Source organism: Microcaecilia unicolor, chromosome 2, assembly GCF_901765095.1.
Source record: "Microcaecilia unicolor chromosome 2, aMicUni1.1, whole genome shotgun sequence".
Taxonomy (NCBI): Eukaryota; Metazoa; Chordata; class Amphibia; order Gymnophiona; family Siphonopidae; genus Microcaecilia; species Microcaecilia unicolor.
Genome location: NC_044032.1, coordinates 363,518,868 through 363,539,605, shown reverse-complemented (window position 1 = coordinate 363,539,605; position 20,738 = coordinate 363,518,868). Strand labels below are relative to the sequence as shown.

Below are 20,738 nucleotides of genomic sequence, written 5' to 3'. Positions count from 1 at the left end.
GCAAACAGACATCATAAAGGTCCAAAATTTCTATGTTCTGCAGCAGGCAATACCATACACCAGTTTGCTCTCCCTGTAGGAGCGGTTACTGCACTGGGCTCCTGGTAGCTAAGTAATTTGATACTAGCTAGAAACGCAATACTTTTCAGTTCACGCTTTCCAAGTAACATACCCTTCAAAAGGAAGTGCCTAAGATAACCATTCTACTGGACTAAGCTCACTGTACTGACACAAGTAGGTTGGTGGGGGGTATAGCTTTTGAATCTCCTCACAGTGCAGACAATAGCATGCATATTGCTGAATGATTTCCTCCCATGGGTGGAGGCTACAGATGCAGAAGGATATAGAGGAGAGACTACCAGCTGCTTGATTCTCTGGCCAATAGCAGCACGGCTCCACCTCACCTCTCCATGCAAAAGGTTGGGCTGTAGCACATTAGCAGACCTGCGCTCCTCCAGCATCCTTTCGGCAAGAGGTACGATTGCACATTTGTTTTCATTTCTATATTCTACATTGCCATTCACCGTTAGGCAGGGATAGTGTTCCTAGGCAGCTGCAGTGAGTAGCTATGGTATACATCTGCTGTTTGACAGAACGGAGACTGAGCAGGATGTTAATCTGCTGGGCACAGATGGCTGTCCCACACTGCAAGATCCGTGTTACTACAATCTGCACGCCTATGCTGCTGTGACCCTGAACCCTCTCAGTTCATGATACTGCCAAAAAACTACATTTCATACCTTGCTAGCCTTGTCTCTACCTCCCTTGATGGTTTCTGCATCATCATCGTATGTCCTTTCGGGGACTCGGCAAGATGGCCTACTCTCTGGCACACATTGAGCATTAAAATAGGTAGAGAGCATGGAAGAAGCTGTGCTTTATTCCAAAAGCCACTCGCATGACAAAATAAAAAGAAAAACCCAGAACAGGGGAGAGGCTAGGTCAATGCAAAACTCTTCTACAACAAAATGAAGAAACCATGCAAATATTGGCAATTAGAATAAACTCTTAATTTCCACAAATCTAGCTTTCAGATTTAAGCTAACCAGTTCACAGTGTTATTCCAACAGAAAAGGTTTAACCTCAGAAATAGAAAATGGCTTTATAATTCCAGCTGTGTTCCTTATTGAAAGGACCTCACAGTGTCGCAAGAAATTAAAAAGTCCAGTCTCCTAAACCCTGCCTTTGTATGGTCAATGTAATATAAGCAGGATATCACCAAGGCATTGCTGTTAAAACATTAGTGCCGTAATCAGATACACTTTGGAATAAAAGAACTGAATCTCCCTGTTCTCAAATCTTTTTAACTAAAATAGGAAATAAAACCAAACCTTGAAGCAAATCTAAGCTGATTAAATGCCGTGCAGCCCATTACATACCTATGGGCTGCATGGCATTTACTCCCTGATTCTATGTAGTACGACTAAAGTTGCGCATGCAAATATAGGCGTCTTGTGATTTACAAGCCTATCAGCGCCAATAATTGGATGTTAAGCAATTAGAATTTACACACACTACTCACTAAGTGTATTCTATAACGTAGGCTGAATAAATTCTACAGTGTGAATCCCAAAAGGGGGCGTGACTATGGGAGGAGCCTAGGTGGGTCACAGGTGTTCTAAAATTTACACACAGTGTTATAGAATAATCTGCTGTGCGCCTAAAGTTAGTTGTGGGCATTTACAGCAGCTTTTCACTGGCATATAATTCTAGCCACGTGGACAGGCTTAGGCATATTCTGTAAACCGTGCCTAATACAATACGCCTAAGCGTGTTTTTAATCAGCGCTGATTTTTTTAGGCACCATAATAGGTCCTTAATGAACACTAATTTGTTACTGCGCCTTAGTAAAAGGACCCCTTTGTTTTTAAGAACAATCTTTGGACGTTCCAATAATTTATTTCAGTTCCTTATTTGTCTAACAGTGCATACTAAAAACAAAGGAGCAGATATTGAAAGGGGTATAAGCAGGCAGAAGAGGCTCCTGCCTGCTTAAACCCCAATCTGCAGGCCAGCAGGGGATATTGTGCAGCACATAATTAGACAGTATGGCTGAATATCTCCCTCTGACTAGAGCGGCACTGTTCGCTTAGTCCTGGGGCAGAGTCAGAGCGCAGCTGGCAGATATGCCGACACCAGGCATACTCAGTGCTGGTGCCTGCATACCTAACCAGGCGGACACAACCGCACAAAAAGCTGAACAAAGATGGGACAGTTAGGCACGTGGATTGCAGCACTGAATGTCGGCCAGCATCCACATATCTTCCAGGTCTGCAGATGACCTGAATATTCAAAGCGAGTCCTGGACATGACTCAGCACTGAATATCTGGGTCTTAGTCTGTGCCTGACAGCAGCTTTAAAACTGCTGACCACAATCGGCTGAACATTGTCCGGACAACAAACAATTAAATCATCATAAGTGAAAGGCCCATTCATCAATCTTGCCTGGCCTCCCCAGTCATCTGCTATGGTACATGCCCTGCAATGATTCAGCACTATTATTATGCCACAAAGTTACTATATAATAAGGTATATAGCATATTGTGTATATCTTAACACTATTTATCAAATTTAATTAATTTCCAAAAGAGGAGAAAGAGAAAAAGGGCCTCAGATACCAACGCCTTCTTTAAAAGAAAAAAATAGCTGTTTTTGATTTCTATCAGTCCAAAAAATAAATTCCTCTAATATGAATTCAATATTTAATTTTAAAAATGTATACACCGCCTACAACCTTTGCAGTTTCCAAAAAGCCATACATAATTGAAAACAAACAAAAAATTAAGAACAAAACAATCATCACAAATCATCAAAAACAGTGCTGCTGCTCTACACCAGAAAAGTATAACAAATTATTCTTAATAAAATAACTGTCTTCACTAACTTTTTAAACAGCACCACATTACTGTATAAACATATGTCCAGGAAGTGCATTCCACATCTGAACACCCGCAATGGAAAAAGCTGAAGATCTAGTATTAGCACAGTGAACTCTTGCTACTAAGTCTAACAGTAATCGCATCGTGTGTTCCAATCTCAAGAACCTTTTCAGGTGATTGATACATCAGAGCTTTATGTGTCTAAGACAATACTTTGTACTGAACCCTATAGGCCACTGGTAGCCAGTGCAGTTGTTTAAGCACAGGTGCTATGTGATTAAATCTAGAAATTCCTACCATAAGCCTTCCACACCAGTTGCAGTACTCTGTGCCTTGCATTCGACATTCCAATGTACAAGGCATTATACTAGTTTAATCTGGACACCACCATACTCTGCAACACAGGCTTCAATTTTCAATATCCATCCTTTTGTATTCTAAAAACTCACAATTTACTCAAAAATCACCCAGTCAATGTTGTACTTTCACAAGCAGCTGCAATAAGCCTATACTTACAAGATGAAAAGCTAACCACCCAATGGAGGGCCTTCGTTTTGCTAGAAAAACTGCATCAGGATGATAATATCTGCTACTGCTAGCCTAGTGGTTAGTGCAGCAGACTTCAATTCTGCGTAACTGCTTTCGATTCCCACTGCAGCTCCTTGTGACCCTGGGCAAGTCACTTAACCCTCCCAAGTACAAATAAGTACCTGTATATAATATGTAAACCGCTTTGAATGTAGTTGCAAAAAAACACAGAAAGGCTGTATATTAAGTCCCATTCCTCTTCCCTCCCCCCCCCCCCCTCTATTATGTCATTCTGTCATTATACAATATAAGACGGCGCCAGTTCTCTGATTCAAACTTTCAATCCAGGCAGTCCATCAGCTCTCTGCAAATAAAGAACCAATAAGAATGACTATTATAAAGATGATCTTCCAATCCACTTGTGTGATCAAAAGTTCTAAAAAATGCAAGAGGAATATCCAACACTGTTAATGCTGTAATATCTTCTCTCTATCTCTGCCCGCTTGCTTTCTGGAACCCAAGCCAACACACCATTACAATCCTGTAAACTTATGCTGATGTGTCAAACAATCAAGTACCAGAAGTGCTTCCAACTTCTGTTTATTTAAACTATACTGATGTTACTACTACTACACGTACGCAGCACTGTACACTTGAACATAAAGAGACAGTCCCTGCTCGACAGAGCTTACAATCTAATTAGGACAGACAAACAGGACAAACAAGAGATAAGGGAATATTAAAGTGAGGATGATAAAATAAAATGTTCTGCTAATTGTGTATTCAAGGCTCTCATTGAATTCCCAACACGGATTTTACTGCAGGGACACAAACAAAAGATGAGTCTCAATTTATTAAAAAAAAAACCACTTCTGATTACCAATGAATTTACAAATATAACAGATTCCATTGTTACTTCAGACTTTACATTGTCCACAACTTTGTGTCTTCCTCCACTATTTTCCTTATATAACAACATCGATAGCTGTGCTGGGCATAATATTTCTTTCAAATTCCTTCCATGGGAATGCGCAATAATACTTACTAGTATTATAAGCAATATGAAAGTGCAGTAACTATACTGAAATTGTGAAAACCCTTTGACTAATTGATGTGCATATTTATTAGGGATATCCTGAAACTGGCTGGTGGTCCCCCAGGATATGTTTATAGCATTTTATGTTTTAACTTTTTTATTGATGTATTATATTACACATGAGGATCCATAAACAAATATATCATACAAATTGCATAACCATATGATCAAAGACAGAAATTATACTATTATCATCAAACTTTTAAATGTATCCCCATCATTTCTAGTATATATACTATGCAATCTACTCCCAACTCTGTCCTCTGACAAAACTCCCAACTCCCCCCACCCTCTCTACCTATGAATCCTAATACCTAGATTACATAGTTTAGAAACATCATTTTAATCACAACTCCACAGTGTCTTTAACCTCAATTCCTAACATAGCCTTTCCCCCCGTATTCCCCCTTCCCCCCTCCCAAACCTCCCACCTTCATTAACATCCATCTTATCCCAAGAGCTGAAATTCCTACTTCGCTCCAACATCTATACCTGGACTCCGATTTCCACTCACCCTCAGAAACCTACCCCAGTACATTCAGGACCTGGCTCCATGCCCGTGGGGATATTCTATTCAGGTAGCCCCCCCCCATACCCTAATGAATCTTTGCCTGCATTTCAGTGTATGCCTGGCATCTCACAATTTTGTTTATAGCATTTTATAAAACTACGCACATACCTGTGAGACACACCCATGCTCCGCCTATATGTACTCCCCACTTGCAATTAGGTGGTACCTTATAAAAACACAGACAGATGATCAAAAGCCCCGCGATGTTCCAAACAGCGCTCTAAAATAGCGCTGGAACAGCGCGGGGCTTTACCACACCAATGATCAGAGATAATTGCATGCAAATTTAAGCATGCAATTATCGCTGATCATGGGGTAGAAGTGCGGGCGAATTGTGCCTGAGCATGCGCTCATTACAATCCTCCTGCATTTGTTTGACAGATCTGGGCTGTCAAAAGCCCAAACCTGTCAAACACAGTGTCTGGAGGTCCATGGGACCACCAGGCCCCGACTACCCCTGCCCCGAGCAACGGGGGCTGGAGGTCCGGCGGACCTCCGGTCCCCCTGATGATCCCTGCCCCCCCCCCCCCCCCCCCAGGTTCAGGGAGGGCTGAAGATCCGGTGGGTCTCCAGCCCCCCCAACCCGCCAGCAAATGGTCCCTGGTGGTCCAGTGGGTGTCGACCAAATCCCTCCCTCCTCTCCCCAGCGACAGGGGGGCTGGAGGTCCGCTGGACCGCTGGTCCCCCCTCCAGGTTCAGGAGTCTCCAGCCCTCCCAATCCCCCCTCTTCCTTTGACGCCGCAAAATGGCAGCACCCAGCCCTGCCCAGTGCCTCCTGGAATGTGCTGGGCGGGGCTAAACACCATATAAGTGAGTTTATGTGGTGTGTAGCCCTGCCCAGCGCGCCCCAGGATGCACTGGGCGCCGCCATTTTGCGGCGTCGAACGAAGAGGAGGAAGGCAGGCTACCTCCCTCCTCCAAACCAAGGTAGGGGGGTAGGGAGGGGGGGCGGATTGACACTGGACCACCAGGGACCCTAGCCAATGCTCGGGGGAGGGGGGGTTGGGAGGGCTGGAGACCCACCGGATCTCCAGCCCTACCTGAACCTTGGGGGGGGGGGGACTTGTTGGGGGGGGACCGGCCCCCCTGTCGCTGGCAGGTTTGCTTGTTTGGGGGAATGGGGGCCTGCCAGCATGCAAATGCATGCTGGACAGGGCTCACCATTCCTCCCCAATGATCTGCAAACCCTAACGCCAGCTCGGAGCTGGCGTAGGGTTTGCCGCAGCCAGCAACCCAATCTTTGGTGTGCTGGCCGCTGATCATTGGGGAGAAATACCTAATGCCCTGTTTAGCATGCATTTGCATGCTACTTGCATTCAGAGCCCTCGAGCGCGTTGTTTCATGCGCTCGAGGGCTCTGAACATGGGACCATAGCAAATGCCGGAGCTAGTATGGCGCTAACAGCCTCTAGCGCCGGCGTTTGCTTCTGATCATCCCCCTTTTAGTGCACACAGGCGCTTATCTGTCAATTAATGGTGCCTCTGATGCACCTACAGTGGGGGAAATAAGTATTTGATCCCTTGCTGATTTTGTAAGTTTGCCCACTGACAAAGACATGAGCAGCCCATAATTGAAGGGTAGGTTATTGGTAACAGTGAGAGATAGCACATCACAAATTAAATCCGGAAAATCACATTGTGGAAAGTATATGAATTTATTTGCATTCTGCAGAGGGAAATAAGTATTTGATCCCCCACCAACCAGTAAGAGATCTGGCCCCTACAGACCAGGTAGATGCTCCAAATCAACTCGTTACCTGCATGACAGACAGCTGTCGGCAATGGTCACCTGTATGAAAGACACCTGTCCACAGACTCAGTGAATCAGTCAGACTCTAACCTCTACAAAATGGCCAAGAGCAAGGAGCTGTCTAAGGATGTCAGGGACAAGATCATACACCTGCACAAGGCTGGAATGGGCTACAAAACCATCAGTAAGACGCTGGGCGAGAAGGAGACAACTGTTGGTGCCATAGTAAGAAAATGGAAGAAGTACAAAATGACTGTCAATCGACAAAGATCTGGGGCTCCACGCAAAATCTCACCTCGTGGGGTATCCTTGATCATGAGGAAGGTTAGAAATCAGCCTACAACTACAAGGGGGGAACTTGTCAATGATCTCAAGTCAGCTGGGACCACTGTCACCACGAAAACCATTGGTAACACATTACGACATAACGGATTGCAATCCTGCAGTGCCCGCAAGGTCCCCCTGCTCCGGAAGGCACATGTGACGGCCCGTCTGAAGTTTGCCAGTGAACACCTGGATGATGCCGAGAGTGATTGGGAGAAGGTGCTGTGGTCAGATGAGACAAAAATTGAGCTCTTTGGCATGAACTCAACTCGCCGTGTTTGGAGGAAGAGAAATGCTGCCTATGACCCAAAGAACACCGTCCCCACTGTCAAGCATGGAGGTGGAAATGTTATGTTTTGGGGGTGTTTCTCTGCTAAGGGCACAGGACTACTTCACCGCATCAATGGGAGAATGGATGGGGCCATGTACCGTACAATTCTGAGTGACAACCTCCTTCCCTCCGCCAGGGCCTTAAAAATGGGTCGTGGCTGGGTCTTCCAGCACGACAATGACCCAAAACATACAGCCAAGGCAACAAAGGAGTGGCTCAGGAAGAAGCACATTAGGGTCATGGAGTGGCCTAGCCAGTCACCAGACCTTAATCCCATTGAAAACTTATGGAGGGAGCTGAAGCTGCGAGTTGCCAAGCGACAGCCCAGAACTCTTAATGATTTAGAGATGATCTGCAAAGAGGAGTGGACCAAAATTCCTCCTGACATGTGTGCAAACCTCATCATCAACTACAGAAGACATCTGACCGCTGTGCTTGCCAACAAGGGTTTGCCACCAAGTATTAGGTCTTGTTTGCCAGAGGGATCAAATACTTATTTCCCTCTGCAGAATGCAAATAAATTCATATACTTTCCACAATGTGATTTTCCGGATTTAATTTGTGATGTGCTATCTCTCACTGTTACCAATAACCTACCCTTCAATTATGGGCTGCTCATGTCTTTGTCAGTGGGCAAACTTACAAAATCAGCAAGGGATCAAATACTTATTTCCCCCACTGTAAGTGCAACCTGTCTCTGGGCGCCACTTTATAGAATTGCCGCCTTAGAGAACTGCTTAGTTTCTTGGTTAAAAATGTGTTTGAGGTTGGCCAGAGGAAAGGCAAATTTGAGTCACAGAGCCAGATCACATCCTTCGGGTGATGCAGCAATAATCATTGCTTCTGGAAAGATATCCGGAGCATTCACAACAGAAACACCAAATGGTCAGATTTAGCTTTTGTATGCAGTTCTTTTTAAGAAAAGGGTGTTTTTTGCTTTTTTCTTTCATATATATATATGGAAAATGACTTTTAAATAATTATTCCATGGTAAAACCCATAAACATCCACAGTGACAAGGTAGAATGTACTTATAGGCATACACAAGTATATGCACACATTTACACTATAGGGACTAGTTCTATGTGCCTAGTATACAGTGCTTTTTTTTGTAGAAAAAAAGGTGCCTGCACTCATTATGGGCGGGTTCACCACATATGGCTCCACATTAGCCACACCCCTTATACCAGCCATGGCATACATACGCAGACATCACTGAAAATATTATATTAACATAGGAGAAAAAAATAACTTGATTTTTTTCCATTATAAATAATTTCTGTAAGCTGTTACAACTCCAGTATACCCAGTGCAAAATAAGGCAGCAGATGTAAATTCTCAAATTGGACATATTCCAAACACTAAAATGAAAATAAAATGATTTTTTTTCTACCTTTGTTGTCTGATGACTTTTTTTTTTCTATCCATATTGGTCCCAGTCTGATTCTGCTGCTCTCTATCTGTTCTCTTAACTCCGTTTCCAGGGCTTCCTTTCTATTTCTTTACTTTCCTCCTTTCTTCTTCATTTCTTGCCCTGCATCCATAAGTAAAAACTGAGTCCTCCTCCGTAGAATTGACTGGAGGAGGACGTGGATCCAGCTTTTGCCTATTTTCTCCATCCATGTGAAGTTTTTCTCCTCTCTTCCCCTTCCCTCATCTCCATCCATGTGAATCTTTTTTCTTTCCTCCCCTCCATCCACTTCCAGCACTTCTCCTCTCTCCTCCCCTCCATCCATGTCCAGCATTTCTCCTCTCTCTTCCCTCCCCTGTATCCATATAAAGCAATAATTCTCTCTCCCCGTCCTACATCCAAGTCCAGCATTTCTCCTCTTTCCCCACCAACTCCTCCATCCATCCATGTCCAGCAAATATCCTCTATTTCCTGCTCTCCTCTCCATCCATTTCCAGCATTTCTCCTCTCTCCCCTGCCCTCCCCCTCCATGTGCATCTCCTTCCTGTCTTCCCTCCCCTCATCCATGTCTCCTCTCTCCCCTGCCCTCCCCTCCCATGTCCAGCGATTCTCTTCTATCCCCTGTCCTCCCCTGCCATCCATGTCCAGCGATTCTCTTCTCTCCCCTTCCCTCTCATCCATGTCCAACAATTCTCCTCTCTCCCTTACCCTCCCCTTCCATCTATGTCCAGCGAATCTCTCTTCGCTGACCTTCCCTCCCATCCATGTCCAGTATGTCTCCTCTCTCCCCTGCCCTCCCCTCTAATCCATGTCCAGCGATTCTCCTCTCTCCCCTGCCCTCCCATCCATGTCCCGCAATTCTCTCTCCCCTGCCCTCCCCTCCATGTCCAGCATGTCTCCTCTCTCCCCTGCCCTCCCCTCCATGTCCAGCGACTCTCCTCTCTCCCCTGCCCTCCCCTCCATGTCCCGCAATTCTCTCTCTCCTGCCCTCCCCTCCATGTCCAGCATGTCTCCTCTCTCCCCTGCCCTCCCCTCCATGTCCAGCGCCTCTCCTCTCTTCTCTCCCCTCCCCTCCTATCCATGTTCAGCAATTCTCTCTCTCCTGCCCTCCCCTTCCATCCAATCCATGTCCAGAATGATTCTCCTCTCTCCCCGGTCCTCCCCTCCCCTCCATGTCCAGCGATTCTCCTCTTCTCTCTCCCCTCCGTGTCCAGCAATTCTCCTCTCCTCTCTCCCCTCCTGTGTCCAGCGATTCTCCTCTCCTCTCTCACCTCCATGTCCAGCGATTCTCTTTTGCCCCCTACCCTCACTCTCCCTTTCATGTCCACTGACTCGCCCCAGCCTCCACCTGCCCGAGATCATTCAAGCCCCTGCCCGCTCCCTTCCGTTCGTGCACCCGGCTGTGCTCCCTGCATTGCAAAACTCTTGTTTACTGAAGTCGCGGCGAACCGGCAGTGAAAGCAGCAGGCAGGCTCGCCTCCTCGTTGCTCGCTTTCCTTCCCTCTCAGCACGTCCTGCCCTCCTCTGATGTAATTTCCTTTCCGCGAGGGCGGGATGGGCTGAGAGGGAAGGGAAGTGAAGCAAGCGACGAGGAGGCGAGCCTGCCTGCTGCTTTCACTGCCGGTTCGCCGTGACTTCGGGTAAACAAAAGTTTTGCAATGCAGGGAGCACGGCCAGGTGCACGAACGGAAGGGAGCGGGCAGATGAGCTGGACTGCACAATAAAGGTGCCGGTATTCTGTACTGGTGCGTACCGGCATAAAAAAAGCACTGCTAGTTTATGAGAAACACATAGGTACCTACAGGGCTGACTCAAGGGATTGTGGCGCCATAAGCAAACATTTGCTTTGGCATCCCACCCCCCCCCACACACACACACATATACACACACAATCAGCAAGCACCTTCCCCCTTGGCACTGTCCCCCTCACACACCAGCTCCACTCTATCCAGCATAACCTCAACTCACCCCAGAAGTCCAAGGAGCAGGACAGATTCGCCCTTGATCCTGCACTTGTGGCTGCCTTCTTCAAAATGGTGCTTCTAAGGGGTTCAAGCTACCATATAAAAGAAAAGAGCCCTTATACGGCAGCTTGAATCCCCTTGTAGTAATACACCAAGACTGCCACTAGGGAGTCAGCAGCACCATTTTGAAGGCGGCTCTAGATCAGGGGTAGGCAACTCCGGTCCTCGAGAGCCGCAGGGAGGTCAGGTTTTCAGGATATCCACCATGACTATGCAGGAGATAGATTTGCAAGCACTGCCTCCATGGCATGCAAATCTATCTCCTGCATATTCATGGTGGATATCCTGAAATCCTGACCTGCCTGCGGCTCTCGAGGACCGGAGTTGCCTACCCCTGCTCTAGATCATTAATACATCTACTAGGAAAACTAAAGAAGTCGAATTGCTGAACAGCCCTACATAGAATCTCTATGCTAACAGAATACCTGGTCTCAGTCATACACACAACATAGACAGACCCTTAAGAGTATAGAATAAATGACCACAAATTAAAACGGAAATATATACATAAAAATTACACTGAACCCCCAAGAAGCCACACTCTGCATGCAACGAACACCAGTGAAACGGTGCGAGGGCGCTTGACAACAGTGATCATAATATGATCAGCTTTGATATTGGCATTGAAGTAAGTGAACTTAGGAAATCAAATACACTAGCGTTTAACTTTAGAAAAGGTGATTACGACAAAATGAGAAAAACGGTAAAAAACAGACTGAAAGGTGCAGCTCGCAGGGTAAAAAACCTGGATCAGGCGTGGATGCTGTTTAAAAACACCATCCTGGGGTACAAGACAAATACATTCCGCGTATTAGAAAAAGGGGAAAAAAGACCAAACGTCAGCCGGCGTGGCTAAACAGTAAGGTAAAGGAAGTCATTACAATCAAAAAACAATCATTCAGAAAGTGGAGAAGAGAACCGACTGAAAGTAACAAGTTAAAACATAAGGAACGCCAAGCCAAATGCAAAGCGGAGATAAGGAGGGCAAAAAAGGACTTTGAAAAAAAGTTAGCGTTAGAAGCAAAAATACATAGTAAAAAAATTTTTTTAGATACATTAAAAACAGGAAGCTGGCTAAAGAATCGGTTGGGCCGCTGGACAAAAATGATCAGGGAAGACCGAGCCGTAGCGGAGAAATTAAATGAATTCTTTGCTCGGTCTTCACCGAGGATTTGGGAGGGATACCAGTGCCGGAAAGCATATTTGAAGCAGGCGAGTTGGAGAAACTAAACGAATTCTCTGTAACTTGGAGGATGTAATGGGTCAGTTCTGCAAACTGAAGAGTAGTAAATCACCAGGACCTGATGGTATTCATCCCAGAGTATTAATAGAACTGAAAAATGAACTTGTAGAGCTACTGTTAGTAATATGCAAATCTATCCCTAAAATCGAGTGTGGTACCGGAAGACTGGAGGGTAGCCAATGTTACGCCGATTTTTTTAAAAGATCCAGAGGAGATCGGGAAAATTATAGACCAGTGAGTCTGACGTCGGTACCGAGGGCAAAATGGTAGAGGCTATTATCAAGAATAAAATACAGAGCACATACAAAAACATGGGCTGATGAGACAAAGTCAGCACAGATTTAGTGAAAGGAACTCTTGCCTCACCAATCTACTGCATTTTTTTGAAGGGGGTGAACAAACATGTGGGCAATGGGGAGCCGGTGGATATTGTGTATCTGGATTTTCAAAGGCGTTGACAAAGTGCCTCATGAAAGACTCCTGAGGAAACTGGAGAGTCATGGGATCGGAGGTAGGGTATTACTAAGGATTAAGAGCTGGTTGAAAGATAGGAAGCAAAGAGTAGGGTTGAATGGTCAGTATTCTCAATGGAGAAGGGTAGTTAGTGGGGTCCCGCAGGGGTCTTTGTTGGGACTGCTGCTTTTTAACATATTTTATAAATGACTAGAGATGGGAGTAACTAGTGAGGTAATTAAATTCGCAGATGACACAAAATTATTCAGGGTCGTCAAGTCGCAGGAGGAGTGTGAAAGATACAGGAGGACCTCGCGAGACTGGGGGATTGGGCGTGCAAGTGGCAGATGAAGTTCAATGTTGACAAGTGCAAAGTGATGCATGTGGGTAAGAGGAACCTGAATTACAGCTATGTCATGCAAGGTTCCTCGTTAGGAGTTACGGACCTAGAAAGGGATCTGGGAGTCATCGTGGATAAGACGTTAAAAACTTCTGCTTAGTGTGCTGCGGCGGCTAAGAAAGCGCACAGAATGTTGAGTATTATTAGGAAAGGGATGGAAAACAAACACGAAGATGTTATAATGCCGTTGTGTCGCTCCACGGTGCGACCGCACCTGAGTATTGTGTCCAATTCTGGTCGCCGCATCTCAAAAAAGATATAAAGGAATTAGAAAGGTGCAGAGAAGGGCGACGAAATGATAAAGGGAATGGAACAACTTCCTATGAGGAAAGGCTGAGAAGGTTAGGGCTCTTCAACTTGGAGAAAAGGCGGCTGAGGGGTGATATGATAGAAGTCTACAAGATAATGAGCGGAGTAGAGTGGACAGATGTGAAGTGTTTATTTACACTTTCAAACAACAACAAAACCAGGGGACACAAGATGAAGCTAGAATATGGTAGATTTAAAACAAATAGGAGAAAGTTTTTCTTTACTCAGTGTTTAGTTAGCCTCTGGAACTCGTTGCCAGAGAATGTAGTGACAGCAGCTGGCCTTACGGAATTAAAGGGGGGTTTGGACAGATTCCTGAGGGAAAAGTCAATTGAACATTATTAATTTTTTTTTTTTTTTTTTGGGGGGGGGGGGTTGCCGGGTTCTTGAAGCCTGGATTGGCCGCTGTCAGAGACAGGATGCTGGGCTTGATGGACCCTTGGTCTTTTCCCAGTATGGCGGTACTTATGCACTTATGAAACAGGAGACACAATTATCCTTGTACTGTGCAAAATGTAGTTAGCAGATGTAAATTCCAAAATCAATATATTCAAATCTATAAAACTGAAAATATTTTTTTCTACCTTTGTTGTCTGGCCATTTTACTTTTCTAACCATGTTGTTCTTAGTCTCTGGTTTCTGCTTTCCTCTTTCTTTTTGTAACTCTCTTTTCTCCCCTCACATCTTCACTTTCTCTCCTACATTCATTTCAGACATTGATCTTTACCTCTCAGCTCATTCCCATTTGATTTTCACTCTTAATCCACTAAGACAGTGGTTCCCAAACCTTGTCCTGGAGGTACCCCAGCCAGTCAGGTTTTCAGGATACCCACAATGAATACTCATGAGAGACTACATGCAGTGGAGGTACTGCATGCACATATCTCTCAAGTATATTCATTGTGGATATCCTGAAAACCTGACTGGCTGGGGTACCTCCAGGACCAGGTTTGGGAACCACTGCACTAGGATTTCATTCCTCAATCTCCCTCTCTTTACTGCAATCTACCAACCAATTCTAGCCATCATTCCCCATGTCTCTCCTTTCAGTAACTTCCCCCTTCTCTATGTGTGGCATCTCTCCCCTTCTGTCCTCCATTTACTGTCTTCCCTTTCTTGCTGTCTCTCCCTATCCCTCTGTGCACAGCATCCCCATCTCTCTCTCTCTGGAGATGGAGGAAATAGGGAGAGAATAATGCCTTGTCTTGCATCTCCTTACCTCTCGTGTCCAGTATCTACCCTACATCCCCTTATACTTCCTCCCCTCCTCATTCCTGACTCATGTGCTGCATCTTTTTTAATGGAAATTTTTTTATTCCCTTAATTATCCATACAAATAATACTATCCATACAAACAAAAAAATTAGTTTAAAGATTTTTTATCTCAATTACCAAATATTGTAAGCTCTTTGAGCAGGGACTGTCTTTCTTCTATGTTTGTGCAGCGCTGCGTATGCCTTGTAGCGCTATAGAAATGCTAAATAGTAGTAGTAGTAGTAAATATGTATATAGTGTCCTGTGATTAATAATCCCCCCCCCCCCCCCCCCATCATCCAGGAGTGCCACAAATACTAATCCTATTAATACATTTTTGCTTACATAACCCAGAGTAGAGCACAATTGGTAAGACGTGTCCATCCACTCAGTTATTATTATAATCTTCCTTTTGGGTCTTCCAAGATTCATAGATTGCCCATATCTTCTGAAGTTTAACCACAAGGCTGCTAGTTTGGTCACTTGGTAGACATAGGCCAAGATGCACTAAAGTCGTCGTTAGAGCTGTTCCGTACCAAATTCCATAGCGAATCAGTAGGGAATGGCTATGCATCAAGGAAAGGGAATGCAAATGAGCTACTCATTGTAGCTCACTTGTATTCTCTGTTCCTTCTTAAAACAGTCGGAGAATTGGCCAGTCAAGCATGCGCAGAGCAGCAAAGCATTATGCTGGCTGCTCTGCGCATGCCAAATACGCCTTTATAATACGTTTTTATTATTGCGGGGGAGGACGCACAAAATGGACTTTTTTTTTTTTTAAGCGAAGCTTTATTTAAAAAATCACAGGCTCCGATGCTGCTTCTGCTAATGTGTTGACTGAATTTCACTCATAGCAAGCAAGTGCAGTTTGGAAGTTGTTGGTTCATGAATGACAGAATAACAAATGTCCAAATAAATAAATAAAAACGGGGAGAAAATAATAAATAACTCCAATTTTAACAAAACTATTAGTGGGATTTGAACCCGCCACCTCTGGATTACAAGACCGGTGCTCTAACCACTCGCCACAGCTCTATTCGCTTGATGTCCCGCCCTTACTTCTAGGTCTCTCAGCTGAGTGAAGCACGGACAAAAGGACGTTTTTATTATTGCGGGGGAGGACGCACAAAATGAACTTTTTTTTTAAGCGAAGCTTTATTTAAAAAAATCAAACAGGCTCCAATGCTGCAGGCTCTTTTATGGACATCATTCAACCCCGGAATAATAAAAACGTCCTTTTTGCCCATGCTTCACTCAGCTGAAAAGTCTCTGAGCCAATCACAGCATGTTTAGCTCAGCTAAATGTGCTGGGATTGGCTCAGAGACTTCCAGGTTTTTTTTTTTTACCATTTTAATAATTTTTCCAATCCCATGCAGCCCCAACGAGAGGTACAGACCTCTCGTTAGATTTTCCAGCGTTAAGGCAATCGGAAAAGATTAGTGCATCTCATTTTCGTTAGCTGCTAGTGTCGTCGGAAAAAAGTGTTTAGTGCATGCCAGGGTTTACTGCTTGCTCATAAAGTTTAGTGCATCTGGCCCACAGTCCTGTTTTTGTAATACTCTGGTCATAGTAGGTGTTGAGGGCTGTTTCCATACTGCCGCCAGAGAAAGTTTGCTAGCTGTGAATAGGCTACTGGTCAGCTTATGAATTTCTGGTTTTATTCCTTGGGCTTAAAATGTAAGAGGCAAAGTTAGCCCTCTTGGATATATTTGTTATGTCTGTCTCCATCTGAAGCACTGCTGTCCAAAAGGGTTGCACCCTGGGCAGCTACATCATATGTGATACATATTGCCCGAGATACCCACACTCCCTCCACCACTTCCAGGTGCCATGATTGTATATTTTTAAGAGTCTCATTGGTGTGTAGTATCATCTGTACATAATTTTGTAATTATTTTCAATTACATCGCTTGCAATCGATATTTTAAGAGATATTTGAATCCTTTTCCCCAGTCCTTTACAGTAGGCATAGTGCTTAAATCAGCTTCCCATTAGCACTATATTTCTCTATTGGAATTTCTGTGTCAGGAGAGCACTATATACACGGGACAAACAGCCTCTTCCACACCATTCCTCTGTTGAATGTAATCTGTTATTTGTCTATATTTAAACTCGTCCTGTTGTTCAACTCCTGTGCCACATTTTGATCACTCCCAGTGTCCAGCATCTCCCATCCATTTTCCTATGCCCCAGTGTCTTACAGTTCCCCTCCATGTCCTGCATTTTCCCTCTACTCTATCTCCCTATATCCCCCATGCTCTCCAATGTACACCTCCCCCATGCGTCCTTCATGTCCAGCATCACCCCTCCATCTTCATATGTCTGCTCCCAATGTTCAGTATCTTCCCTATGTCCTCCTATGTCCAGGATCTCCTATCTCACGCCATTTACCACTCCATGTCCCAACATTTTCCTTTCACCTTCCTAGGTCCTCATGGTGTACAACATCTACCTGTATAGCCCCTCCTATCCAGCTTCTGGCCCTTTGTATACCTTTGATTCTCCTCCCCCTCCATGTCCAACATATTTATGCCCTCTCTCCCCCTGAAGTCCAATATCCATCCCTAATCTCTGCCCTGGGGTTAAGCCTCTCCCTAATCTATGCCCTGGGGTTAAGCCTCTCCCTCGTCTCTGTCCTGGGGTTAAGTCTCTGCTTAGTCTAACCACCCTCCTGCTCGCAGGCCAGCAGCTGCCCCTCTCTTTCAATTCCCCTCCCCCTGCAGTCCCGCAGCACCTTCCTCTACCTCAAACACTCACGTCTCCGTCTAGTCTCTCAACCCTCTCCTGCTCGCAGTCCACCAGCTCCCCCTCTCAAATTGCCCTCCCCCTGCAGTCTCGCAGCACCCTCCCCTCTCTCCTCCCAGTCTGATAGCTCTCAATTATTTCTATTAAAAAAAACCCTCCCCCACAGTACTGTGGCTCCCTCCTTCTATCTTAGAACCCTTCTCCTCCTCTCCTGCAGTGGCAGCTCCACCAGCTCCCCCTCTTTGAAACCCTCTCCCCACTAGTTCCTGCACCTTTCCCCTCTCTCTCCCGCACAAACCCCTCCCCCCACGTTCCAGCAAGCATCCCCCTCTCCTTCCCTCTAAAACCCTCCTCCACGGTCCCTCTCTCTCGCTCTCTCTGAAACCCCTCCCCTATGGTCCAGCAGCTTCCCCACTCTTTCTGTAAAACCTCTCCCCTTCTGTCCAGCAGCATCCCCTCCTCTCTCCTTATTCTGAAAACTCTCCCTTACCATCCGGCACCTCCCCACTCTCTTTAAAACCCCTCCTCTATCTTCCGGAAGCTTCCCCTCCTCTCTCCCACTTTGAAACCCCTGCCCGGCAGCTTCTCCTCCCTCTGAAACCCCTCTCCCACAGTATGGCAGCTTCCCTACTCTCTTTCTCTCTGAAAACCCTCCCCCAAAGGTCTGCCATCTTCTCTACTCTCTCTCTCTGAAACCCCTCCCCCAACGGTCTGGCATCTTCTCTACTCTCTCTCTCTCTCTCTCTCTGAAACCCCTCTCCCTACGGCCCGAAATCGTCCCTTTCTTCTCTCTGAAACCCCCCCTATGGTCCAGCATCTTTTTTTTTTTGTTACATTTGTACCCTGCGCTTTCCCACTCGTGGCAGGCTCAATGCAGCTTACATGGGGCAATGGAGGGTTAAGTGACTTGCCCAGAGTCACAAAGAGCTGCCTGTGCCGGGAATCGAACTCCCTACTCTCTCTCTGAAACCCCTCCCTAACAGTCCAGCAGCTTCCCTACTCTCTCTCTATCTATCTATCTGAAACCCCTCCCTACGGTCCAGAAGCTCCACCCCCTCTCAAACTCCTCCCCTATTGTCCGGCAGCTCCCCCTCTCTCTCTCTCCCTCTGCAACCACTTCCCTAGGGGTCCAGCAGCTCCCCCCCTTTCTCCCTCTGCAACCCCTTCCCTAGGGGTCCAGCAGCTCCCCCCCCTTTCTTCCCTCTGCAACCTAGGGGTCCAGCAGCTCCCCCCCCTTTCTCCCTCTGCAACCTAGGGGTCCAGCAGCTTCCCCCCTTTCTCCCTCTGAAACTCCTCTCCTAGGGTCCGACAGCTTCCCCCCCCCCTTTCTCCCTGAGACTCCTCCCCTAGGGTCCGGCAGCTTCCCCCCCCCCCTTTCTCCCCAAACCCCTCTCCTAGGGTCCAGCAGCTTCCCCCCTCTTTCTCCCTCTGAAAGCCTCCCCTAGGGCCCGGCAGCTTCCCCCCCCCTCTTTCTCCCTCTGAAAAGCCTCCCCTAGGGCCCGGCAGCTTCCCCCCCTCTTTCTCCCTCTGAAAAGCCTCCCCTAGGGCCTGGCAGCTTTCCCCCCTCTCTTTCTCCCTCTGAAAAGCCTCCCCTAGGGCCCGGCAGCTTACCCCCTCTCTTCTCCCTCTGAAAAGCCCTCCCCTAGGGTCCGGTAGCTTCCCCCCTCTCTTTCTCCCTCTGAAAAGCCTCCCCTAGGGTCCGGCAGCTTCCCCCCTCTCTTTCTCCCTCTGAAAAGCCTCCCCTAGGGTCTGGCAGCTTCCCCCCTCTTTCTCCTTCTGAAACCCCTCTCCTTGGGTCCGACAGCCCCCCCCCCTTTCTCCCTCTGAAATCCCTCCCCTACAGTCCAGCAGCTTCCCCCCTCTTTCTCTCTGAAACCCCTCCCCTATGGTCCGGAGGCTTCCCTTCCTCTCTTATTCCCTCTGAAATCCCTCCCTTCCTCTCTCTTTCTCTGTCTGAACCCCCTCTGCCATGGTCCGGCAGCTTCCCACCTCTCTCTCCCTCTGAAACTCCATCGTATGGTCAGGACAGCTTCCCCCCTCTCTCTGAAAAACACCCTTGGCAGCTCTATCTTTCTGAACCCCCCCCCCTCCCCAGTCTGGCAGCTCTCTCTCCCTCCTGGTATGTTCTTTAAACAGGGTTTTCTCCATTCTAGAGGTGCCAGTAGCATTAACGATTCACAGAACGCTGCCTCTGCCACTCCAGAATCCCTCCCTTTACCACATTCCACCCCCTCTTTGACCTAATGCTGAACCTGAGAAAGGGAAGACTTCTGAAGCAGCATCCTGTGAATTGTAAACGCTGTTGGCTGGTTCTAGAAAGGAGAAAACCCTGTTATAAACATATATGAGAGGGAGAGAGAGGAAGAAAAGAAGATGCTGACTCGTGTTGGAGGGAGACGCTGCTGGGAGCAGGGAATAGCCACTGCAGGTGGACCAGTAAAGTACTACTACTACTACTACTACTTAACATTTCTAGAGCGCTACTAGGCACACTTAAAGCTTGGCACCGTGAGTCAGTGTAACCCGGTCCAAGCCTTGAGCGCCTATTTTGTCTTTATAAACAGGTTTATGATAAGCACCTTTTTTAGGCTGCTCACACAGGTGTTCTAAATAAAACCAGGCCAATATTGTCCTGTACTGCTGGGATCATGAGCAAGTCATGTACCTAGGCATGTAGGATGCAGGACAAAATAACAGACCCTATTACTAAAGGGTGTTAAGCCTAACATAGCCATAACATGCATTTAGGGAGTGGAAAAAAAAGCATACTACAAATATGTTAACGTGTTTTGCATTAATCTGCCTGTTTACGCATGATAATAGCACATTACTTTTTAAAAAATATTTTGAGAGGAAGTGAATCATGGGAGGGGAATGGACTTAGAAGAATTATCTATCTTGCATGGGAGTGCTTAATGTCTCATAACTAAGATTAAGTGCTCCTGTGTTAATTTTGTTTGCAAGTTCCATGGGACAAGCAAAAATTTTAAATCGAGAGAGAGAGACAAAGACATACCCATAAACCACTACTGCATTCAATCTGGGCTTAGCACACTGGAAACTCCCGTGTTAAACATTTTAAGAACAGATTTTAGTAGAGAAATGTGGTAGCCATGTTAGTACACTTTTAAAGGTAATCATTAGAAATAAAATAAAACATAGAAAAGAAAATAAGATGATACCTTTTTTATTGGACTAACAATATATTTATTGATTAGCTTTCAAAGGTAACCCTTCTTCATCGGATCAGAAATAAGCAAATGTTGATTAATAATATAAGTGACAGGGCGATATGGTGATAAGAGGGTGACAAAGCAGTAGAATTTTTTATAATAGGCTAGAAAACCCAAATCTTTGTTGTCCTGTCTGGTGGGTGTCAAAATATTTAATCATTCTGACTTCAAAGGTCTTACATTCCT

At 45.9% G+C, this 20,738-nt stretch overlaps 2 protein-coding genes across 5 annotated transcripts in view; one reads left to right on the top strand and one right to left on the bottom strand.

Annotated features, from left to right (window-relative positions):
• GTF2E2 (general transcription factor IIE subunit 2) overlaps window positions 1-20,738 on the bottom strand; it is a 143,810-nt gene that overhangs the window by 87,993 nt on the left and 35,079 nt on the right. The window lies entirely within an intron of this gene.
• The window catches only part of SMIM18 (small integral membrane protein 18), a 29,783-nt gene continuing 9,444 nt past the window's right edge, over window positions 400-20,738 (top strand). The window contains 1 exon segment of the mRNA XM_030194520.1: window positions 400-475. The gene's annotated coding sequence lies outside the window, so the exon portion shown is untranslated.